Here is a 27,492-nt window from a genome sequence, read left to right as displayed (position 1 = left end):
ATCTAATCTACCAAATTGAGGTAAAATGCCTTAAAAGCATATTTAAAATGTCAGATAAACAATTACAACATGGTAGTATTGTTTGATGAAGACAATACAGAAAGGATAAAAATAAGTCATACAACTACTTGTCTATGAATAATTTATAACTTTTTTTCTAGGAAAAATTCTTCGTACTAACAATAGACAAATTTTAGTTTCATAAAGCAGAAAACTGACAAACCCTGTTTAATTTGTGAAAAAGGGAAGCTGGTGATCAATTGTTCTTTATACATCTTTCTATATCTTTACTTGTAATGAAAAGCATGTATTTCTTGTAATTTTAAAAATCAAAGGCAATGAAGAACAGAAGACTTCCTATGTAGAGATTTTAAAATTCCAAATGAAATTAATAGACCTAATATTTTATTGATTCAGTATAATTTTATCAATTGACTGTTTCATTTCAGATGTATATTTCTTCTTATATGCATAAAGCCAAATAGAGCCTGGTCTTGAGCAAATGAATCCGTGTCAAAATGAGGTGAGAGATACAGGAAAGTAATTCAACAACCATAAAACAGCATAGCAAACACTAAATATGGAGAGTGTAAAGAAATATAGACCTGGGTTAAAAGAAAATCTGAATGAAAACGTGCAGTGTATTTTTAGGAAAAAGATATTTGGGCATACTGAAAGACAAGTATGACTTGTCTGCATAGAGAAGATGAGAGGCAGCAATTCAGGCCAAGAAACTACAGACAAAAGCAAAAAGCACCAAATAGCATGATGCATTCCGGGAATTACCTTAAACATGGCATACCTATTGTTAATGGTGTATTATAGGAATACAGAAACATGATATTAGAAAGGGAAGGTTTTTGAACCCTGATAAATACAATGGTGTACATAAAAAAAAAAACTATTATTTATGAAAAGTATTGTCTTTTCCATAAAGATTGGCTGAATATATCATTGACAGGGTCAAATATTCATTAGAAACCAACCTGACTGAATATCTCAATTTTTAAAATCATAGCACCTTTCAAGAAGTACATTACTGTAAATCCCAAATAGAACATTAGTTACTAATTTGCTCTTAATTTTGCAAAAGGTAACACATTCTAAGAAAAACACTTTTAACATAAAGTACCATCAGTATTGCTTTGTAAATAATGGCTCAAAAATTATATCTAATCACCCTTGCTTTGGGTTTTTTTGGTTGCTGTTGTTGTTAATGTGTATTAATTAAGTTATAATTTGATTTTCTAAAAACTAATCTTTTGATGAAAATGCCATTAGCAGAGGCTAATGATGAATTCATATATGAAGTGAACCATTGCATAGCTCATTAAAAATAAATAGTATAGAGTTAAACAAACTGATGAGGAAAATTAATGAACATAACATATTGTAAATGTTAAGGTCTTAGTTTTCAAATAATCACTATTTAAAGTTTATAAAATTATGAAATATTTGAAAAATAAGCCTTCCATTTCTAAAAGGTGTATACATATATTTTAAATAATTTATTTTGAATATTCTTACTGTTATGTTCTCTGAAAAAGAAACATTTACTCTTTTTTGCTTTCTAGATTTTCTAGTTTTTAATATTAATCAGCCAGTCAAAACAAGGTCTATTGAAGCTTTTCTATGAGATCTTCTTGTTCAACTTCTGTTATAGTGAGTTGCTTCATATGTAGAGATTAAACACTGGCTAAACAGTAAAAAAAAAAAAAAAAAAACAAACGAAGGTTTTATTACCATACAAAATAGAGAGTTCAAATATTGGAAGAAAAGTTGAACAGTTTCTTCCAGGTTTCATAAGTAATGTATCATTTTGGCTTCAAACTAACCTCATGTAGTAGATTTAACTGTCTATGCCTAAAGTTAAGAAAACACACATGATTGTGCAAGCAGTTTTAACATACAAATGTGCCCTCACTCATTGGTTATCTTTTAAGAAACAGGAGTATGAAATTTTCAGTTTTTAAAACCTTAAATGAAGAAGCATAATTTTGAAACAATTTTGATTAAATATAAACAAGTAAAAATTATGACCCTTCATTTATAATTCTAATGTTTGATACAGTGGGTTACTCTGTATTTGCAGTTGTCACTTACTCTGTCCATTAATAAATGTTCAATACAAAATGCAAATGATATTTTTTAACAGTGCCAACTTAAAAACACAAAAATAAATAAGAAGCTCTTAAAAAATTTTTAAACACCTGATTATAGAATTGTGTATTTTAGCTATTAAATACCTCCACATATTTATTAGCATTCTAATTTTTCTTTGTATTAGTATACATATTTTAATTGTATTTTATCACTTTCACTATGTGCCCTAACTTCTACTACACAAAAGGGTCAATAAGGTCTAAAATAGAGGACTCAAACTTGAATGTAAGGGCAGTAATGACAAATGAATGAAGCAGATAAAATTACTTATTCATTCATTTTTAATTATGTTTGATTATCAAACATTTATTAAGTGTTTCCTATGTGCCAGGCTCTCTTTAAATTTTTAGGATATATCATTACTAACAACAACTACAGGTTTTTACCCCAAACTTTTTACATTTCACAGGTGGAAAAAAGAGCCAGAGAAATAAATGTAATAAATAATTGAAAGATTAGAAGCTGAAATTATTCACTTGTGATGTGGCAATGATTTTATCAAAGATAGTACAATAAATGAGAAGTGTTTAGACAAATATAAGGGGAAAAAACAGCAAGAAGGAGGATATTGAATGTTCCCAACTCAAAGAAATAATAAATGTTAGAGATGATAGATATGCCAATTACTCTGATCTAATCACTACATATTATTTGTATCTAAACATCACTATCACATAAATATGTGCAATTTTCATATGTCAATAAAAAATAAAGCAAAATAAAATTAATGCTACTTTTCAACTAATTGATTCCCTGTTGAGTAAAAAGTTGACATTAAGGAATTTCTGTTTTTCTAAAGAAGCTACAAAACAGATTTTATTAAGTCTCCCATTTAAAAATTTTCAACAAAATATGTATAAAATTATGAAAATTATTTTAGTGTCATTTAGTTGAGTCTTTATTTTCAACCTGACCATATGTCTTATGTTTTCTTTCCCCACTGCCCCTAAATATGCTTATAGCTATCAAACATATAATAATAATCCAATCAGAATTTACCAGAATGACCTAGAGAAATGAGAGTTTTATACTTGAAATTTTAGGAGACAGGCTAGTAATGTTGTAGAATCTAAATTATTAACCAAATATTTGATTGCTAATATTTTAAAATGCTGAATAACATTAGAAAATAAGATTTTGACATTACGTATTTATGAACCTCTTAATTATCAATGTATGAACTTTATTTTTTCATGGCATAAGATTATGTATCTTTATTTTTATTTTAGGAAATACATATTTCCTGAATATAAAATATTTATTGGAGTTGTTCATTTTCATCTTCAAAGTCCCCATTATGACGGGTATATTAGTCTGTTCTCATGTTGCTGATAAAGACATACACTAGACTTGGTATTTACAAAGAAAAAGAGGTTTAATGGACTCACAGTTCCACATGGCTGGGGAGGCCTCACAATCATGGCAGAAGGCAAAAGGCACGTCTTACATGGCAGACAAGAGAGAATGAGAGCAAAGTGAAAGGGGAAACCCCTTGTAAAATCATCAGATCTCTTGAGACTTATTCACTACCAGAACAGTATGGGGGAAACCCTCCTCCATGATTCAATTATCTCCACCTGCCCCACTCCTGACATGTGGTAATTATTACAATTCAAGGGGAGATTTGTGGGGGGACACAGCCAAACCATATCAAGGGGATTGTCTATATAAACAATTTTTTCCTATAGGGCATGCTACATTTTAGCAGATATTTATATCATTTTGGAATGTTTTTGCTAAAAGTAATTAGTGCAACTTTTATTTCGAATTTATTTCCTGAAGCTTTACCAGAAGCTTTGATAGTTTTTTTCATGTTTTCTGCTTAAAATAGTTTTTAGCTGAAGTATAGTAAAAAATTTTAAAAATTAAAAATGATTATCATAAAAAGTAAGAGGAAAAATATCTTACCAAAAAAATATTATTTTAAAGATAGTTGGCTGATCATGAAAAATACTCATTATAGTGCATTCAGAATAATCCAAGTTACTTTTGTTTTTAAACATCTGGAAAAAAAAAAAAAAAGAGCAGCTAATTCTCTGGAGATAGACACAGGTTTCCTACAAATTTATGCAGGGTATGAAATATTTTCCAAGCCAATTTGTAGACTACACCACATAACAGGCACCTAGCATTTCTATCAGTTACAGCAAGGATTAGAAGACATAGAAGGTGTGTTATTGATGCTAGTATGAACTTCCCCAGGAAGTAGAAAAGAAGACGCAGAGCAGCTTATCGACACTGAGAATGTAAATATGTTTGGAGTCTACGTGATAGGAATTTTCAAATTGAAGATCCTGAGGGATTGCTGGGTTTAAAAACAGCTGCAGTTGTTATAGGGTACCTGGAGAGAAAGGTACCCAAGAAGAATATTTTAATTTCTGGGTATTATTTTTAAAAGCCTCTTATAATTCATGGAAACTATTTGCATTGTATTACAAATTCCGATTTTATAATATTTTTTAGACAAAATCACTACTGTCCTTTTCCTCATGCATTACATAGCCCCTAAACTGATTTATTTCTCAAGTGCATTTTTCAGATGAGTGTATGGATGACATATTCTGTGAATCTTTGCCTCTTTATAAATCTCTTTATTTTACTTCATATAGGTATAGGATTATGAGATTACTGCTCTATTCTCTTAATGGTCTTGCTCTTATATCACCAATTTTCAGTGAATGAGGTGTCCGATATGAGTCTGACTCTTAACGCTGCAGTTTACACTTTCTTTCTGTGTTAAAATAGCTTTTTTTAAAAAAATTGCCTTTTTTTTTTTTTTTTACTTTTCACAAGGAATTCAGTCATCTTACTAGGATATGGCTATGTATGTGTATTTTATAGTCAATCCTCATAAGAATTTAATGATCAGTAGATTTACCTTTAAATATCAGATTCTCTTTAGCTTAAATCGGCTGTGTTATATCTTTAATGTTGTCTTTCTTCCATTCAGAGTCTCCAAACGCAGCCCTACAGATTTTTCTGCCCTGCAGTTGTCCAATACAATGGTCTTATCTCCGTCTATTCTATTTTCGCCTTTTGAGCATTTCTCCAATTTTTCTCCAATTGATTCCCTGAATAATTCCTTAGGTCTCTTTTTTTTTCTTAATAAAGTATTAGCTTCGATGTTTTCCTTTTGTGCTTTGAGAGATGCCTTGTACAGAGTGTTTTTCAAAACATCAGTTGACGTAGCAGTGGCCGTCTTCATTTCCTGAATGCTTTGTAAAACTTACATTAATTTTTGAACATTGTTTTTCCCTTGTTTTTGAAATTCCATAGCACATAGACATGTTTATATGTAAACGCACACATATATATACATATATGTATTTCCTAAGAGTATTGTTTTTAGAGTTCCACCTGATATTCACATCTATGACTGTTGGGCCCCTTCACATGTGCTGCTCCCTATTTCACTTAGTTAAAATTTTACTGTTCATCACATTACTAGTTTTCTCTTGAAGTACAAGTAATACATTTCCCTGGTTTCATGTTTCCTGAGCTTTTCACAGCCTCAGGAGTAGAAAAGCTGCAGACACCTCTTCATGTACTCATCCTCTCCTTGGATGTCAGAGAAATACATTTTCTCAATAGCCAGTGTATACTTTTAACTTGAGTGGTCGTTGAGTCTTTTGGATCCAGTCTCATTCCAGATTGCACAATCTACCTCTGGTGTTTTCTACTTAGTAGGAGACAACAACATTGAGCACCAGCTCTCTCTGTCTGGTTTCTTTTGGAAACTGGAAATGAATCTACTGGAAGCCCAAACTGGCAGCTGCTTGTCTCAGAGTAGGTGGTTTGCAGTCAGAGTAGAGAAGAGACAATTATTTTAGTCAATAATCTTTTTATTTGTTTTGTAATGGTCCTTTAACATAATGTCTGCAAAAATAATCCCTTCCCTTACCAGATGTCTGTACATATTTTGCTGTGTTTTTAAGAATACTAGGAGTAATAAAAGTTGAGTGTGTGGGTATTATAAATGAGAAAGGGCTCTACAAATTTTGTTGGAAACATTGAATTATGTGGTGTAATTTAGGTTAGAAATAATTTTTTTTTTTTTTTTTTTTTTTTTTTTTTTTGAGATGGAGTCTCTCTCTGTTGCCCAGACTGGAGTGCAGTGGGGCAATCTCGGCTCGCTGCAAGCTCCGCCTCCTGTGTTCACGCCATTCTCCTGCCTCAGCCTCCCGAGTAGCTGGGACTACAGGCGCCTGCCACCTAGCCCGGCCAATTTTTTATATTTTTAGTAGAGACAGGGTTTCACTGTGTTAGCCAGGATGATCTCCATCTCCTGACCTCGTGATCCACCCGTCTTCCGCCTCCCAAAGTGCTGGGATTACAGGCGTGAGCCACCATGCCCGGTGAAGAGATAATTTTTTAATGAGAAAAAAGTTTCAATGATTTACACTTACAAGGCTTTTTACCAAGGTTATTGGTTTTTGCCAAGAGGCTACAACGGCAACTAACATGTTAGGGGGTAGATGCACCAAATTTTTGGCCTAGTTCCCAGGCCCAAACACACTGACGTCTGTAAATGTTACACCTCTACTGGCAAAAGGTAATCTCACAGTTTGTAATTACTTTTACTAACCAAGTTTACATGCAGGCATGAATGCATCAAGGCAGAGATCCTCTTCTTCTTTTTTTGTTTTGTTTTGTTTTTATTATTATTATGCTTTAAGTTCTAGGGTACATGTGCACAACGTGCAGGTTTGTTCCATATGTATACATGTGCCATGTTGGTATGCTGCACCCATTAACTCGTCATTTACATTAGGTATATCTCCTAATGCTATCCCTCCCTCCTCCCCCCTCCCCCCAATAGGACCCGGTGTGTGATGTTCCTCTTCCTGTGTCCAAGTGATCTCAATGTTCAATTCTCACCTATGAGTGAGAACATGTGGTATTCGGTTTTCTGTTGTTGCGATAGTTTGCTGAGAATGATGGTTTCCAGCTGCATCCATGTCCCTACAAAGGACACAAACTCATCCTTTTTTATGGCTGCATAGTATTCCAGGGTGTGTATGTGCCACATTTTCTTAATCCAGTCTGTCACCGATGGACATTTGGGTTGATTCCAAGTCTTTGCTATTGTGAATGGTGCTGCAATAAACATATGCGTGCATGTGTCTTTATAGCAGCATGACTTATAATCCTTTGGGTATATCCCCAGTAATGGGATGGCTGGTCAAATGGTATTTCTAGTTCTAGATCCTTGAGGAATCACCATACTGTTTTCCACAATGGTTGAACTAGTTTACAGTCCCACCAACAGTGTAAAAGTGTTCCTATTTCTCCACATCCTCTCCAGCACCTATTGTTTCCTGATTTTTTAATGATTGCCATTCTAACTGGTGTGAGATGGTATCTCATTGTGGTTTTGATTTGCATTTCTCTGATGGCGAGTGATGATGAGCATTTTTTCATGTGTCTGTTGGTTGTATGAATATCTTCTTTTGAGAAATCTGTTCATATCCTTTGCCCACTTTTCGATGGGGTTGTTTGTTAGTTATTGCTCTTCTGCTGGAATTCCAAACTTGATCTTTGAGAATCTTACCTATGCCATTAATACAAGTGCCATAAAAGAGTGCACAATTTTAATCAGCAATTTGACAAAATCTCCCTTACCAAAAGCATACACTCTTAATAATACATTAGTGCTAAAAATTTCACGGGCAAAATAATAATAATAATAATAATAATAATAACGTTAAATTAAAAATAAATATTTGGTACTAAAAAAAGGAGAAAACCTAAGTTACTGTTTCTATGACTATATTATATTTTTAAAAGTGGAATATTAAAATTGATGTTTAAATTGGTGGTATACAGAATAAAATGTCACAATTAAGTTTGTGAAGAAGAATGAATGATAAAATGAAGAACGAGCTAACCTTCTTTTTTTTTCTTTTTTTTTTTTAGATGCAGTCTCACTCTGTCACCCAGGCTGGAGTGCAGTGGCAGGATCTTGGCTCACTGCAAGCTCTGCCTCCTGGATTCAAATGATTCTCCTGCCTTAGCCTCCTGAGTAGCTGGGACTACATGTGTGCACCACCAGGCTCGGGTAATTTTTTTTTTTTTTTATGTATTTATTTAGGAGATACAGGGTTTCGCCATGTTTGCCAGGATGGTCTCGATCTGTTCACTTTGTGTACCACCCACCTCAGCCTCCCAAAGTGGTGGCATTACAGGCATGAGCCACTGTATCCACCCGAGCCAACCATTTTTATTAGCAATGTGACTAATACTAAGGAATTCAAAACTGTAGGCACAGTGAACGAGAAATGAGTCAATTGCAATAACAAAATAAGTGAAGTAGAAATCACTTTTAAAAACAAGAGACCATTTATTATTTATATTAAAAATGTTGGTTGAAGAGACATATGTTTTTATCTGGTATAAAAAATGAATACAGGTAAGTGCATTGTGTATATGAAAAATATAAAAAATTCTGTGATGAAGAAATTTTTAAGAAGCCAAAGTATCCAGGTCATTCAAACAAATTTGACTCATCTATGGGTTACTCAGTCTTTATTATTGTGCAAGGTTCTGGTGTCTTGCACTTTGAAAAGATTTCAATCAAACTTAATATTCATAATCAACCTGACAGTGCCATGTAAAGAAATTATCTTTGCTTTGCATTGTCCTAAAAGATAGTATGATGTTTGTCAGAAATATTTAGTTGTATTAAATTAATATGACAATCAATCATATGAAGTTAATTTCAGTCTTATTAGTGAACAGGTAAATGCAAATGAAGACTAAAGGTAAATATTATTTTATATCAATTCAGTGGACAAATTTTAAAATCTTACAACACCAACTTACATGGAGAAAGTGGATCCATAGTGTTTACTAAACTTTACCAATAGGAATAAAAACTGTTCCAAATAACTTTGAAAACACTTTGACATTTTCTCATAATATTGTATGTACTATACAATGTAAAGATGTATCTTTTAGGTATAAACTACAGAGAAACAGTTACACATGCCCACCAATAACTTTTTATAAATTTATAACAGACATTACTTTTTAACATTAGCAAAAACCTGAAAAAACTGAAGTGTCTATAAACAGGGAAGTGAGAGAAAGAAGGTTAAACATGAAATGTTTTACCAAATTCATAATGAATTGCAGCAAATTAATAGATAAATTTTAGGAGCATAATATTAAGAAGAAAAATAAGCACCTAATATTACATGTATTAGCACATCATGTTTTAAATGTTGAAAACTAAAATAAAACTGTAAGACCCTATATTTGTCCAATTTTAACATTTATGTTGGGTGGTAACTTCTCTTTTGCACACTATATTATTAATTAATTAAGAACCATGCATGCACCAGTAATAACAATGTCCTGAAACAATAACTTTGAATGATCTAATTCTGTCCACTGTGGATTAGTAGATTTTTTTAAGTGAAAAAGTAATTTAGAGCTTAAGGTTAATTTGGACAATTCATGTTATCACTGTATTTCTTGAGTCTTGAGTGACATTTTACTGGCATGATTCACTTTATAATTTTTATATTTCCTTTCACTTTGTTAAAACCCCAAGGCAGATCAAACACCTATTAACTAAGCACCTAACTTGCCCCTAGAGGTAATGTTTTTATGTCTTCAAGTTCAGAGTATTAACTAATTTATGTTAAGCAAAATTTTGGTTATTGTCTTCAGGCTACAACTCAGAATAATTTTGTCACTTGAGCACATATCTTCTACCACTAAAATACCTATCTCATTAAAGCACAGAAATTTGCCAGACATTACATGATAAGTAAGCATCAAAATGAAGAATGGAACAGAAACTCAGCTAGTATTCCTGGACTTTCTAACTTCTGGATCACCCTTATGTGTGTTTCATGAAAAATTAACTCTAAGGATATCTTCAATAAACGACTGCAAGGTATTCTTCCCGTATTTTTTTAAAATGTTGTTTTCAAAGAATATAATAAAACAAAAAGCAAAAAATGCTATATGTACTATCTCTATTAATCAACTCATTATTTGAAAATCTAGTAATTGATTTTTCAGACTCATTCCAAAAACAATCCCCTAGTTATATACAAGACATAATTCATATGCAACATGATATGTTCTTTAAACTTTGTTAAAGGGTTGTCAATAATAAAATGATATAAATTCTTATTACCTTTAAGAACAATGACTCTAAAGTCTCAAGTGAGAAGAAATATATAAAGTTTATTTTCTGGAAATTGTTTGCTTTAGTAGTATTATGCAGAAGTTTGAATTTTGCTTTTGCATTTACAAGCAAACAATTTTGTAGTCTTTACCATTTACATAATGATATCAACATAAATTTCAAAGAAAAAATTACTTTCAATTATATAAACTATTTTTACTTTCAAATTGCTAATTTCAGTTTTTAAGAGAATTTATAGACTTAAATTGGGTATATATTAACAGAAAGTTTATATTTCACATTGGCAATTTATTAGTCAGTAACTCAAAATTTCTTATCTTTCACTGTGAGGCAGTAGAAAGAATGTCAAAATCTTTGAAACTAACCAGAGATCTTAAGTACATGTCTTCCATATAAGCAGTAACTTTGTTTCAAGTTACCTTTAAGCACTATTTTTGGTCAGCAAAATAAGTAGACCGGGCGCGGTGGCTCCCGCCTGTAATCCCAACACTTTGGAAGACCGAGGATGGCAAGTCAACTAGGTCAGGGGTTTGAGACCAGCCTGGCCAAAATGGCGAAACCGCGTCCCTACTACAAATACAAAAATTAGCTGGGCGTGGTGGTGGGAGCCTGTAAGGCCAGGTACTCAGGAGGCTGAAGCAGAAGAATCGCTTGAATCCGGGAGGCGGGAGGTTGCAGTGAGTCGAGATCATGCCACTGCACTCTAGTCTGGGCGACAGAGTGAGACTCCGTCTCAAAAAAATAAAAAATAAAAAAAAAGAACTGCAGGAACGTAAAATCTTTCCTTGTTACTTCTACAGTTTGGTAGAGTAAATAGAAAGCTCTTTTCTTTTTGAGACTTAGGAATATTACTTTATAAAAATTATATTTAGATTGCTCCAATAAGGTTTTTTGGTTTACATTTGATAATTCTTTAGGTGTATATAATTTCACATTCTCAAATATTTTGAATAGTTCTAGATATTTATTTATACTTGTTAAATACTATAACACAATGTGGCTAAATATATTTCTTATATTTCATGCATTATGTAATTCAGATATTTCAGTTTTCAGTTTAAAGTGGACATATTTTTATAACTATTACATAAGTAAATGATACTGAGAAGTATATGTGAAAACTCATTACTTTTACACACTGTGATATCTTTCTCTCAAGTCTCATTTCGGATGTTTAGTTAAAAGGTTTCTGTTTGTTGTTATTTAGATGATGAAACAAATATCTTGTATAAGTTACAGATTTTCATTTTCTTTTTTATAATTTCATGCAAGTGTTCACTCTTTTATAGTAAAACATTTCTTAGAAATAAAGCTATACATTTTAGGGGGAGACTTCATTGTTATTCCATAATTGATTGGAATTTATAAGTTTATGTTTACATCTTTTGCATATTTAATTTTTTTAATTTTATATAGTTATAAAAATACTATGAAACACAATTTGAGGATGGAAACTTATAATTTTATACCTTTTTAAATTGCCAGGTAATACAATTCTTCTGTGGCAAACTAGTAATTTTCAGGCACCTTTGTGACAGAGATGAGATGAATTTCTCGTTCTTGGTAAACAATGATATATTAATTTGCTACCTCTCCTTGAAACTCTGCCTTTAATATCTTAAAATCCCTTGTGACTTAGGTTTCATCACAGACTTATGTTCAAAGTTATACAGAGATAACTTTGTGAAAGAGACATCTACAAATAGCATGTATTCTCAGGGGTGCCACAAAGTTCTATCTGCCTTAAGATTTTCAATTTCTACTCTTTTACAGTTCATAAAATTTCTACTACAGAAGACATCTTTTAAAAATTAACTTTCATGGATTTATTAACTGAGAAGAGATAATTTAAAATATCTGAACATTATCAGAAAATTAAATTGAAGATTCTATAGTACTTATTTATATTTCCCTTTGATTTGTTTTTCAACTGCAGTTATCAGTAAAATGACATTGTATTTGCACAGTAGATACTCAGTTCATAATAAAGCAATTATCACAATCCACTTGAGGACTGACAATTGTAAAGCAGTAACTACTGTAGATTGATGTAATGTTCTATCATATTTGTGCCATCAAAAGCATCAATAAAGAGTAGTTCAAGCTTAATGAATAGTGTAATAGAATGAATGGTAATACTAATAAACTTTTGCAGAGTATATGTAATATCTAGGATAACTACCTTTGGGGCAATCAATAAGGAGAAGTTTCAAAGAGGAAAAATCATAATAAAAGTGTCACCTTTCTTAATAAAATACAAAATGATTCATGCCATTGACTAAGATTAAGATTTTATTTTCTAACTTAGCAAAATGGCTGCACCTTTCTAATAAAAAAGTGGATAAATTTGCTAACAGTCATCTGGGTCTCTAACAAAAATTAGGTAAATATTTTCATAAAATTTTGACTTTGACATGACTGTAGAATTTTGGAGTGCCTATGGGTTTAAAAGGAAATTCTTATTGCTGAGAAAAATCTCTCCATTTTCATAGATCATAAAATTTTCATCCTGGAATGATCCTGGAAATTATTTAGGTGCATAATTTTAGATGTGAGCGCATAGAAAGTAGAAGAGATTAAGTAATATATTTGAAGTAATAAAAAGAAGATAATGATGGATAGTATTGGGGATTGATTTCCCATCTGCAGAGCTCATCAAATGCCTTTTCTATAGTGCAACAACATTTTCCCAAATTCTTCATTAGGAAGTGCCAAAAGATAGTGGAAAATGAGAATTATATCTAATAAAATAAATTGATCTGAGGTCAAGTTAAAAATCAGTCTCGATGGAGGAATTAGTTTGCTTGATTTGCAGGGGTCTGTATTAAGCTATCAATTTCTTAGTGATATAATGATGAATGGAACAATATTACGGTTACATAGCACATTAGAAAATAGCAAACCCTTGATTATTCACAGATTCTATAAAACTGTCTACATATAAGAAATTTATGAAGTTTAGAGCATGATTTATTTTAGGAAAAATTCCATTGTATTTATTTAGTAGAGACAGTGTATCACCGGATCTAGCCAGAATTGAGTCTTTATCAGATGAACTCGTAGATCCGATCGTCTAAGCATCTGAAAGAATGTGGAATATTTAGTGTTCCAAAAGCTTTCCGAAATGATTCCATTTTTTTTTTAAATTTTTTTTTGTCATTTTTAGTTACCCTCATTGGAACCATTAAATAAAATTCAAACTTTCAAACATCTAGTATCCAAACTTCCTACTAGGTTTTTCACTTTCATAACAGGGCCCTTACACATTTCATTTAAAAAGTGTTTATTTCTAGAAACAAATTCTCCTAGCGAAAAAAATATTGCTAATTTGGGGGCATTTTTATATATGCTTACACTGTCCAGTGTTGCGCTCTTTTTGCTCCCTAAAAATGCCAGCTCTGTCACATTTGTTTCAATTGAGAAATTTCTACTCATTTTTCAAAGCTTAACACATATGCTCCTACCTTTATGGGCCCTCCTCAATCACACAGGTTGTCTTCTGTTGTCCCTGGCTCCACAGTATTTAGGACATACTGTTAGTGTAACACTTATAACATTGTGTTGTTGCTACCTTTTGTCTTACCTGAACTGATACCATCAAATTAAATTCCATATTAGGGATATGGATTTAGAAGTTTTCTGTATTTTGTTTTTATCATTCAAAAGAATAACATTTATTTTTAAGTTAACATTTCAAAATATATGCCTTTTCAACACACAGTAAAGGAAATATTGGAAACCTATTTGCAAAAAAATTAAAAATATTATGATCTACAACTGTTATCACGAACCCAAAATTATTCAGAATTGATTATAGCCCTAAATGTAAAATCTGAAACCATAGAGCTTCCAAAAGAAAACATAGGAAAATTTCATTTTGATCTTATATCTCCCCCCAAAACATTTTTTATATATGACAGCAACAGCATGATCCATAAAAAAATGGATAAATTTGAATTAATCAAAAATAAAACCATTGGCTCTTTGAAAGATGCTGTTAAGAGAATAAAAAGACAAATTACAAATTAAAACAAAATATTTTGAAATTATATATACAAAAAATTAAATATGAAATATAACTTTTTATATATGAAATTTAATATTTTCTAATAAAGATTTTTATCCCTAATATATAAATAACTATTAAAACTCAGCATAATAAAACAAACACATAATAATAAACATGGCCAAAATATTTTAAAAAGTAGTCCACCAAAGAAGATATCCAAAATTGAAATATACGGGTTAAGGTTAAGTAAATTAATACACAATGAAATACACTTACATGTATATTAGAATAAATGAAGTTTAAAAGTCTGACATTGTCATGCATAGGTGATGGTTTGGATGAACTAGGCTTCATGATAAATAGCAGTTTGACAGTTCAGTAAATATGTAAATGTATACCTTCAATATAATCCAGTCATTTTATTTTTATATATATTTTTCCAAAACAAACACAAAGGTCTATGACAGGTCTTTTATGAGAAGGCTCTATTCCAGTTTTATTTGTAGTAGTTCCAAACAGGAGACAACCCAAATGTCTTTCAACAGGTAAGTGATGAAATATATAATGCCAACAATTGTTCATTCATACAATATTAATGAATAAGCTATTGAAACACATAAGGAACAAATGAAGCTCAAAATGATGATGGTGTGTAAAATAAGCCAGAGAAAAACTTGTTCCTGTTTGGAACTATTACAAACAAAACTGAATGAGAGCCTTTATGTAAAAGAACATCTGCATAACATATGATTCCATTTATATAAAACTCTAGAAAATGCAAACTAATGTAAAATGAGTGGCAGATGATCCATTTGGTGAGGAGTGGTGTTTGGGGTTGCCAAGAAACAAATAGAAACTTTGAGGATAACGAATATATTCATTATCCTGTTTATGAGGATGGTATCATGAGTTTGTTTGTGTGTACATGTATAAAGTTATCAAGATTTAGCCTTTAATTATGCGCAGTTCAAGGTTTATGCAGTTTATTTTGTGTCATTATAGCTGCTAAAATCAAAGAAAACAAAATGATAAGATGAATATAGGTAAGATAAAAATAATTTTCAAGAAAAGTATAAAGATTAATTTATATCATTCTAAGGATCAGTGAGTGAATACAATACTAGGTAGCTTTATGAGCTCATATATGTATGTGTATATATATATAATATATGCCTTTTCAACACATATATTCACATAGATATTTTTCTTGTATATGTCAAAAAAGATGACAGGAACTGTTACTAAAACATTATATAGCAACAAGTGTTCAAACATGTACTTTTGGGGGTATTGTTTGTTTTATTTTACATTGTTAGTGAACTTTGTTCTTGGACTCAATATGAATAGCACAAAATATTTTACATATTTAATATTTACATGCATAGCTGAAATCTATATAAATCGCTAAAGCTATATATGTATATGAGATTCATATTTTTCAGAAATGTCAATTATTTATAAATCATATATAATTTATAAAGCTATTTATTAGCTTATTCACTCACAAACCATTAGAATAATATGAATTAATTTTTTCATTTTTCTTGAGAATAACTTTTATCTTCTTTTCTGCTATTTTTTTACTTTCACAGCTATGATGACACAAAATAAACTGCATAGCCTTTAACTGCATATAGTTAAAATGTAAATGTTCATAAGTTTATACACATACACACGTGCGTGCACACACATTCATGAACCCACTACCATAATCAAGATAATAAATATATTATTTTTGTCCCTTCGCAATCCCTAACACCACTTCTCAACAAAGAGATAAACTGTCACTCATTCAAGTTTATCTGCACACTTGAATAAGGTAATGAAGGGTTGTAATTTCCGTGATCACAAATCCATTTTATATCATTTTCCATAGTGCAAACATTTGAACAGTGCTGGTTCAAATATTTTGGCCATTTGTATTATTCTTTTTTTGTTTTCTTATACTGAGATTTAAGACTTCCTTATATATTCTGGATAAAATTCTTAATCAGAAAATATTAAATTTTCCTTATATAATATATATTATGTATATAGTATATAATATATATATAGGAGTCCTAACACTGTAGACATATACATGTTTCCAAGTTAGTATTTGTCAATGATGCTTTGCCAAGATGTCAAACTGCTGCTAGTTCAAGTTATTTTAAAATATGACTTCTAAATAAAGTCTCAATTAACAGTGCCTGTCATAAGCTCAGTATATTTTCACTACTTAGAATTCAATATATGTTAGACTAGACAATAGATCAATGCAATGCATCCTTAAGGATAAATCAGTTCATGGTGAATAAGAAAAATCCATTCACCCCGTAAACATTCTATCAAAAGAGATGACAGGAACTGTCACTAAAACAGATTATATAATAACAAGGGTTCAAACACGTACTTTTGGGGGTATCATTTAATTTTGTATTGTTGTTGGACTTTACTCTTGGTCTTGATGTAGATAATATAAAATATTTTAATGTGAGATTTACCTGCATACTTAAAAATTATATATAATTTGAGACATTTTTATGTAAATATCTACACAGTGGAATAAAGTAGTAAAAGGTTGAATATCTGGTATCACAAATTCATTTTATATCAAGTTTTACATGGTGCAAACTTTTAACTTGCAACAATAATGAAGAGTCTCCAGCTGAATATTGAGTTGTCAAATAAAAATAATGTATGGTTCTTGAATAACTGAAGCTGGTTAGATAAGCAAGAAGATAAGCAAAAGATTACAATGTGATGTACTGAGTTCTCTACAAGCATATATAGAAATGAGAAGGGATGGCAGGAAAGCAAAATGGGGGAAAAAAAAAAAAGCGTTACACGTGGTAATAGACTGACTTTAAATTTTACCTTTGCCGCCTAATGATTGTAACTTTAAGGGAAAATATAGTTTTCTTTGTTCCTAGTTTCCCCATTTAAAAGTTGTAATAAAAGAAGCTATTTCAAATAACTCTAAGCACTAAATTAGGCAATGGTTTTGCCTTTAGATGGCACAATAGCAGACACGAAGCAAGTATAATTACTAACTACACATTTGAATTTGAACCTGATTCTAAATAGAAGAAGTACAGTGAGATAAAAATTACTTTGTCTGAATGTATCAAAGAAAATTTTTACAAAGATGTGACTTTCTATTGGTACTGATTCTTCCTACTAGTGTTTTTAAATTTTAGCTAGGAAGGAATTGTCTAAATTGGTGAACAAGTTAATGATGGCCATCCTCCCCATTACTATTCAGGATGGTAGTCTTATGGAAGTCTCTGACATTGCAATAAAGCAACAATGTGAAATAAAAGAAAATTTTGAATAGAATTACTTTGTTGTAGATCATATAATTACTTAGAAAATTCTGAGACATCTACAAATTATGAGTACCAATAAATGAACTTATCAAAGACATAAATGAGAAAATAAATATACATTGTTATGCGTATTTTTGTATACTAGGTGTATACAATAGGAAGGTTAAATAAAAGTTCAACTTATTTTGCATCATTGTATATAAAATGCTTAGGAATATATTTAATAAATGGGTCGAAAATACTGAGAAAAATGAAAGAAGACATGAAAGTAATTTGATACATTCATGAATTGGTACTTTCAGTATCGTTAAAAAAATCAATTTTATGAGAGTTGGCCTGCAAGTTTAATGTAATATCATCATGACTAATGTAGCTTTATTTGTTTTTTTAAAGATCGACAAGGTCATTCTAAATATATATGGAACTCAAAGGATCTAATATGTCCAGAACAATTTGGAGGGAGAAAAGAAAACTTGGAGAACTTACATTATCTGATTTACTTATGATAAGGCTACAGTAAATAAGACCTTTCAAAATCAGCATAAGGATAGACATTCAGATCAATACAAAACACAAAATAAGAAGTTGAGAAGTGGACCTATGCGCATATTTTCAACTATTTTTAATAATGTTATTAATTTAATAGTGAAAGAATTATTTTTTTCAACAAATAGCAGTGAAACCACTCTAATTCAAAATGGAAAAATAAATAATCCTCAACAATGACCACTTAGCACTTAACAAAATTTAACTATGATTGTGTCATCATTTTATACATTATATACATTTATACATCATTTTATACATACTTTTATATGAAAAGTATAAAATTTACTTTTAAAAATATAAGAAATATTTGTGACCTTAGAGTAGGAAAAAAAATCTAGATAGTTCCCCAAATGTACTACTTTTGAAAAGGCATTCTAAAGACTGGGAATCAAACACAATGTATAATGAACTCTTACAAAACAATAATAAGACAAGCAACCCTTTTTTCAGAAAGTTGGTAATAAGAAAATATTACTTACTTCAGAAAATCTTATTACTGACTTTCTGAAGAGAGAGACAAAAACCTTGAGCATATGTTATATAAGGGAAGACATGCAAATGCCCAATAGGAATGCAAAAAGTTCCTCTTTAGTCTCCAAGGAACAGGAGATTAATCTTTAGATATTAAGACACACACACTAAAATGGTTGAATTAAAAAGACTGACACTTGCCAGGCACGGTGGCTCACACCTGTAATCCTAGCACTTTGGGAGGTTGAGGCAGGTGGATTGCTTGAGCTCAGGAGTTCAAGAACAGCCTATGGAACATGGCAAAACCCATCTCTACAAAAAATGTAAACATTAGCCAGGCTTGGTGGCATGTGTCTGTAGTTCCAGCTGCTTGGGGTGCTGAAGCAGGAGAATTACTTGAACTTGGGAGGCCAAGGAAGCTGCAGTGAGCCAAGCTTGCACCATTGCACTCTAGCCTAGGTAACAAAGTGAGACCCTGTCTCAAAGAAACAAAAAAAAAAAGACTGAAAAATTGACCATACCAAGTTTACTGAGGATACTGAGCCACTGGAATACATGTACATTGCTTGTCAGATTGGAAAATGATAAAATATTTTTGAAATAAATAATTCTTATACATTTATTATTTGACTCACTAATTCACTCCCAGGTATTTACTGAAGAGAAATAAAAATTTACGTTCACAAAACAATTTATACAAAGTGTTTATAACAATGTTCTTAACAACATCCCAATTGAAAAACAACCCAAATGTCCATTAATAAGCAACCGGCAAAACAATTTATGGTATATCAATTCAATGAAATATTATACAGCCATTGAAGGGGGACAACCACTGGTAAATGAAACAAAATGGAGGAGGAATCACAAATTATACTAAGTGAAAATATCTTGATACAAAAATGTTCCTACAATATGATGCCGTTTCCATATAATCACAGAAAAGTGGAATTTATCTATGGTCACAGAATGCATATTAGTTACCTGAGACTGGGTGTGAAGATGCGTATAAGGGAGTTGTCAACAGCAACACACCATGTAGAAACGTTTTGCATTTTTGACATGTCTTATGTTTTGATTGCAGTAGTAGTGATAGGTATGTATACATTAATCACAACTTACCTATATGTATACTTAAAATATGCACATTTTAATGTATGCAAATTATACCTCAAAAGGTTTATTTCAAAACTATTTAATTCAGTAAAGTTTAATAGTTTAATCACATATATCTTATCTTCCAAACCACAAGCAGTGGTTCAAAGTAGATGCTTGGATACCTATATAAGGGATATATGAGTAGATCTGGATCCTAGTACTTACTTCCCCCTATATTCCTCTTTCATAACTTGCATTCCTTAGAGTTAGGTGAGGGAACATGAATGCATAATTAGCTACCACTCAGGAAAACACAAATGTTTTCGGCCTCCCTCAGTTTGGATCTCATCTTGCTTGTTGATGGTAACTTCTGCTTATGTGACCACTTTGTATGAACGAAGTTTATTTTTCTTTTGGGTAGTGCTCAGCTTCTGTTTGGTCTCTTTGTCACAGAGGATCCTCTTAGAGAGGCACAACTATTACTCCTTTTTCCCCCAGTGGAGGCTGATGCATTAACACCATCCCTGTAGTCAGTGTCCCATCACTTGATCATGTAGCTTTCAAAAGAGTATCAGGGCTCCTACCCATTCTCTAACTTCCATACTGCTTCTTGTTGAGACATGGCATTGAATGGGTCCCTCTTCTTCGTGGTCTGAGAGTTTAGAGAACTAGAATGATTGGCATGCTGTCTATAGCCTTCCCAGGAACCCTGTGCCATGGATCCTTCAGGCCCTTCTGTCTCAGAATAATCTAGTGACGTTACTTAGAAGTCTCTACACCTTCCCAAAGAATCAACTTTCCCCTAAGCTGTAAGGGACCCATGGCATGTTCTCCCAAGAATTCCCCCATTATGTTCTGCTTCATTCTGATGACTACACATGGTGAGCTTGTAAATTCTATAGCTAAGCAACTATTCAGGGAAAGAGATGTCAGTCTTTCCTTCCTGAAGATGTTCTCAGCCTCCACTAACAACTTATTTTAGAGCCTTCCACTCTTATTGGAGCACCCTCACCTTTTTTCTCTCACATTAGGAAACGGAGTAACTTGTCACAATTAATACTGTAGAGTATGGAAGCAAATAAATACCTTTCCTATTTAATCCTAATTCCTTTTCATTTATCAATTAGAGATATATGGTATGGTGAAGAATTGATAGTAATTGGATATTTCTGCTGCTTCCAAGTAAAGTCTGAGAAAATTATAATGACTCATCGAGATCTCTTTTTTCTTTCTCATCTCTTTTCATCTTTTCAGAAATTTACACTTTGTGACATCATGTAAAATTCCTTTCAATCTATCACAGTACTTGTTATTTTTGTTTATATAATTGTTTTAACTTTTAAAGTCTAAATGTTAGACATAACCCTGCATACAAAGTTCAACGAGGCAGGCATTTTCCAAAAGAGAAAAATTACTTAATTTTTGATTTTCAAAGACAGTTCTTTTTTTATAGGAAATGGAGTAATTTCTAGCATTGACTACTATTAATAATATTAATCAATAATATAGAAGCATCAAGTGATCATTTAAATGTATTGCTTGCCATAATTCTTAAATATTTCATTTTATAGAGTTTGTTGAGAATCTTAAAAACTCTACTGTGCATAATATTTTTTATATTCAAGGTCAATGGATTTATTCACCTCTTAAAATCCTTTGAATCATGGTCTCCAGTTAAAACCTATGGCCTAGAAATTATGCTTGAATCAAAATGAAAATGCATACTATAATATACAACTTCAAACCACTAAAAATTGGGAATAGCCCTACACCCTATCCTTCATTAGAGATTATCATTGTATAGAGATCATACCTCTTACTTCATAAGATTTTCACATCTTAGCTCATTTTTTTATAACCTTTATATTCCACTCATAGAAATTTGATTATAAAGCAAGTTTCAAGCACACAGTTTCAGCTATGAGCATCATGCAGAATTTAAATAACTCTTCAAAGACTGCTACTTGATGGATCATGCTGGTTTTATTATATCTGAAATATTATAATAAATAATTTTAGTTGGGTTGTTCTTTTGAAAAAATGGAGAAAAAAATGTGTAGCAATTCATGCCTCTGTGGAAATGTTGGTATGGAATCTTAATATTTCTTTATGTGTTATACATTTATAAAAATACATTACTTTTTATTCATGAATAAATAAACATACAGTACTGAAAATTAGAATTGTGAAAGCTTTGTGCACTTTTAAGTGTACTATTGAGACATAAAGTATATAAAGTTTTCCAGAAAATTTTAAACTTCAGTATGTTTGGCTTGCCTTGATATGTTATCATCCTATTATAGAAATATTATACTTTTATGTCATACACAAAAATAATTTGATTAGAAAATTTTGGGGATTTTGTGAATTCAGTCCAACAATGAGATACTATATTTGAAAGCCTTGATCTGAACTGACACAAGGACTTTATTACGAGTGATTTCAAACAAAGTACAAATCTGGTGTGTATGTTCTTTTTTCCTGTTATCATCTAAATCCAGAAAACATGGTTTGTGTTTTATGTTACCTCACTAAACTGTTCATGTCAGGAAAAGAGCCCATACAGAAATGCAGATCCCATTACTAGATGCTTCATCAAACCTAATAGACTACTTACATCTCTAGTTGGGACCAGGAAGGAGGAAAAAAAAAAAAAAAAAAACTTGCTTTTATCAACTATCTTTTAATGTCAGCTTTTGCACTTAATGCTTTTATATAGGCTTGTGATAGAATTAACTGTGTGACCCTATGTAATTGAGAAGTCCTCCATTAAAAACCGTGTGCTAAATATAAATACTATAATCATTTCTTACTGAACCTCAAGTAAAATGGCAGTTAAAAGAATGGGAAAATGTACAAAACCATAGAATCAAAATTCAGGGAGAAAGGACAACTAGAAGAGAGGTAGGTAAAAATAGGAAAATTTGAAAAACAGCTTTTGGAGGAAGAAATACAAATAGATCTGTTGTAACTGATTTAGCAAAGTGGAAGAGACTGAAATCAATGTGTCTGCAATGGGGGGAAGTATAAGAAGCAAGTTAAATTATGGCATAGTAATTGGTTAGAAAATATCTGAAGTTCATATTTAAGAACATAGTCATCTACACAAACACAAGAGAGTTGAAAGTGATTGTGTCTCTAGCCTTTTGGGGTTGGCAAGGAGTAGGGTAGGCAACTACATAAACCTTGAAGCACTATTATATTTTGAAAGCATATTCATGTACTGTGTAGACAAAAAAGCTTAAAAAATCAGACAAAAACCTGAGTACAGATGGCGCTTTTACTCAGTTTAAAGTAGTGTTTCTACCCCTTTGTAGAGTATCCAACATACAGTAAATGTACAGTAATAAGTAAACAAATGAGTAAACGGATGCTATCTCAAAGCAATCCTAGTAACTTTCCAGTGAAGATATAGAGACTACAGAAAGGCATCCATTCTAAGGTCACACAGTCATGGATAGATGTAAACAACAAATCCTGGCTTGTTTCACTCTACAGAGTTATTTGCTATCTACATCATGCTAGGTATTTTTTATTGAGAAATAAAGGAGACATCAATAAGTATGAAGAAATTAAAACAACATGTTTCTATTATCCCCAAAAAGCAGAACAAAATGTTCATGTCAGTAAAAAAATTATTTAGAATTGATGAATACAAATTAGACTGTAAGTGGCAAAATGAAAAACAATATCTATCTTGTATACAGATGTATCACAATATTATTGAGTAGTCAGGCCATTCAGATACTCACATTAAGAGGACTGTAGGCACAAAACAATGTTGTCCAGGATAACGCTCCTCAAACTGGGATGCACACCTTATACAAATTTGTATAAACAAGTGCAGCAGGCTGAAGGGAGCCATCTTTCATACACTCAAATTTCATAAACACTGAATGTATTCTGCCTGACCTGAGATAATGCTTTTGTTGAGGTAACATGTCAAATCATCCATCTTAACTTTTCTATCTGAATTATCCATCACCACATTCAAAAGAGAAAGTCATCTTTCTCACTCATCCGTAATTTCCCATCTGTGTATTTCTCCAGATTTCAAAATGCTCTTCCCATCGACAGACCACAATTTTGAGAAAATTGAAGCTTATAAAAGGTAACAAGTCTGCTTTAAGAAAGAGAATACAAAATGGCAAGTAGAAAATTAGGTATGAAAGTAAATATTTATTTAAAATAAGAAAAGAAATCATAAGTAATTGCTAGTGCATTGGAGTTCAGGTCCGTTTCTTACCAAATTGCTTTAAGTTATTTACCAGAACTATTTACACAGAAATGCTTCTTGCAATCTGTCTTCATTTCTTCTCTCAGAACAATCTACAGCCAACAGTAAATCCAAGCAATCATAGAAGTCTGTTCAAGGGAGTGGCTCTGAAACTTAAGATCCATTATCTTCAATGTTATTTGCTTCTTCCTCCAGGCCTCCAACTAAAGGTAGACTTGGAAATGAGTAGTAATGAAGCTTTCCTTAACTAGTGAAGTCACCCATAAACCTCTGGTAGGGTCTGGTTAGTTCCTTGCTTTGAACACATTTGTGTTGAGAATGAAGTGCATACACAGAAATAGGCATTGTGTCCCCTGGTCTAAATTCAGGTATATTTTTGGAGCAAAACAAAACTATGGTAACAATTGCAAATTTAAAACTATGTCATATCTCTGAATTGTTACCTCTGGCCATAAAGAATAAAGATGTAGAATGAGTCCTCCCATTCTAAAGAATTATAAATCTGAACAACACATATAAGGCAACTGTTTTCAGGCAGTGTGCAAAAGGTAGCACAACAATGCAGTTATAAACATTTGAAAAATGAGATGTTAAACTGCCAGTTACAGTGGATTTTTTAAAATTGAGAACAATATTAAAGGAATGAAATGGCAACTCACAGAATGAGAGATAGTTTTTGCAAACCATATTCCTGATAAAAGAGTATTATATGCCGGGCGCGGTGGCTCAAGCCTGTAATCCCAGCACTTTGGGAGGCCGAGACGGGCGGATCACGAGGTCAGGAGATCGAGACCATCCTGGCTAACATGGTGAAACCCCGTCTCTACTAAAAAATACAAAAAACTAGCCGGGCGAAGTGGCGGGCGCCTGTGGTCCCAGCTACTCGGGAGGCTGAGGCAGGAGAATGGCGTGAACCCGGGAGGCGGAGCTTGCAGTGAGCTGAGATCCAGCCACCGCACTCCAGCCTGGGCGACAGAGCCAGACTCAGTCTCAAAAAAAAAAGAGTATTATACAGAATAATAACTCATACAACTCAACAACAAAAAACAAACAACCTGATTAAAAAATGAGCAAAGGACAGATATAAACACTTCTGCAAAGAAGGTACACAAATGGCCAATAAGTAAAAGAAAAGGTGTTCAAAAGCACTAATAATTAGAGAAATGCAAATCAAAACTATAATGAGATACCACTTCACATCAACTAGAATGTCTATTATTAAAAAAAAAAAAAAAAAAAAAAGAGAGAGAGAGAGAGACAGACCAGAGAATAATAAGTGTTGGCAAGGATATGGAGAAATCAGACTGATTGTGTATTGCTGGTAAAATAAAAAAAAAATTAACAGATGCTGTGGAAAACAGTATGGTAGTTCCACAAAATATTACACATAGAATTATGGTATGATACAGCAATTCCACTTCTAGGTACATACTCAAAGTAGTTGAAAGCAGGAATTAGGGAGATGTTTTACAGAAATGTTCAGAGTAGCATTATTCACAATTTTCAAAAGGCACAAGCAACTCAAATACCCACTGAGAGAAGAAACAAAGTAGAAGTAGGACAAATACATACAATGAAACATTATTCAGCATTAATAAGGAATCAAATTCTGATACATGCTATTATATAGATGAACCTTGAAGACTTTGTGCTTAGTGAAATGAATCAGACACAAAGTACAATAATTGAATTATTGTGTGATTCTGTTTATATGAAGTAATTAGAATAGCTAAAATCATAGATATGGAAAGGAAAATAATGCTTACCAGGGACTAAGGGGGAGAGAAAATGGAGAGGAGTTATTAATAGGTACAGAGTTTCAGCATGAGATAACGAAAAGATTATGAAGAAGGATAGTGATGATGGGTATACAACAATTTGAACATACTGTTACTAAATTGCACACTTGAGAAGAGTTAAAGTGATACTTTTACATTGAGTATATTTTACCAATTTTTAAAAAAGCATTAAATAATAAAACAACAACTTAGGAACTAAGTGAATAAAATACATGCAAGATCTCTACCCTAAAGTCTCCAAAAACTACTGAGAGAAATGAGGAAAGACTGTCTAAAAAGATAAATATATCTGTTCATTAGTTGCATGAAACAATATTACAGAGATGTCCATTGTCCTTAAACTAATCTATGTATGTAATGTAATTATGATAATATCTGAGTAGGCATTTCTGTTTTGTTTAGTTTTTATAAACATTAAGAAACTGATTCCATAATTTACATGGAAAAGTAAATAACAGAATAGCCAAAACAATTTATTTCAAAATAAAAGTAAAGTTCAAAGAGGATACAAACAAATGGAAGAACATTCCATGCTCATGGATAGGAGGAATCAATACCATGAAAATGGCCATACTGCCCAAGGTAATTTATAGATTCAATGCCATCCTCATCAAGCTACCAATTACTTTCTTCACAGACAAAACTACTTTAAAGTTCATATGGAACCAAAAAAGAGCCTGCATTGCCAAGACAACCCTAAGCAAAAAGAACTAAGCTGGAGACATCACGCTATCTGACTTCAAACTATACTACAAGGCTACAGTAACCAAAACAGTATGGTACTAGTAATAAAACAGAGATGTAGACCAATGGAAGAGAACAAAAGCCTCAGAAATAACACCACACATCTACAACCATCTGATCTTTGACAAACCTGACAAAAACAAGAAATGGGGAAAGGATTCCCTATTTAATAAACGGTGCTGGGAAAACTGGCTGGCCATATGTAGAAAGCTGAAACTGGATCTCTTTCTTACACCTTATACAAAAATTAATCCAAGATGGATTAAAGACTTAAATGTTAGACCCAAAATCAAAAACTCTAGAAGAAAACCTAGGCAATACCATTCAGGACATAGGCATGGGCAAGGACTTCATGACTAAAACAGCAAAAGCAATGACAACAAAAGCCAAAACTGACAAAAAGGATCTAATTAAGCTAAAAAGATATTCTGCACAGCAAAAGAAACTACCATCAGAGTGAACAGGCAACTTACAGAATGGGAGAAAATTTTTGCAATCTACCCGTCTGACAAAGGGCTAATATCCAGAATCTACAAAGAACTTAAACAAATTTACAAGAAAAAAATCAAACAACCCCATCAAATAGTGGGCAAAGGATATGAACAGACACTTTTCAAAAGAAGACATTCATACAGCCAAGAGACACATGAAAAAATGCTCATCATCACTGGTCATCAGAGAAATGCAAATCAAAACCACAATGAGATACCATCTCACACTGGTTAGAATGGTAATCATTAGAAAGTCAGGAAACAACAGATTCGGGAGAGAATGTGGAGAAATAGGAACACTTTTACACTGTTGGTGGGACTGTAAACTAGTTCTACCATTGTGGAAGACAGTGTGGTGATTCCTCAAGGATCTAGAACTAGAAATACCATTTGACCCAGTCATCCTATTACTGAGTATAAACTCAAAGGATTATAAATCATGCTACTATAAAGACACATGCA

This window comes from Papio anubis, chromosome 1, assembly GCF_008728515.1.
Source record: "Papio anubis isolate 15944 chromosome 1, Panubis1.0, whole genome shotgun sequence".
NCBI classification, from domain to species: Eukaryota; Metazoa; Chordata; class Mammalia; order Primates; family Cercopithecidae; genus Papio; species Papio anubis.
This window is presented reverse-complemented; position numbering follows the sequence as displayed.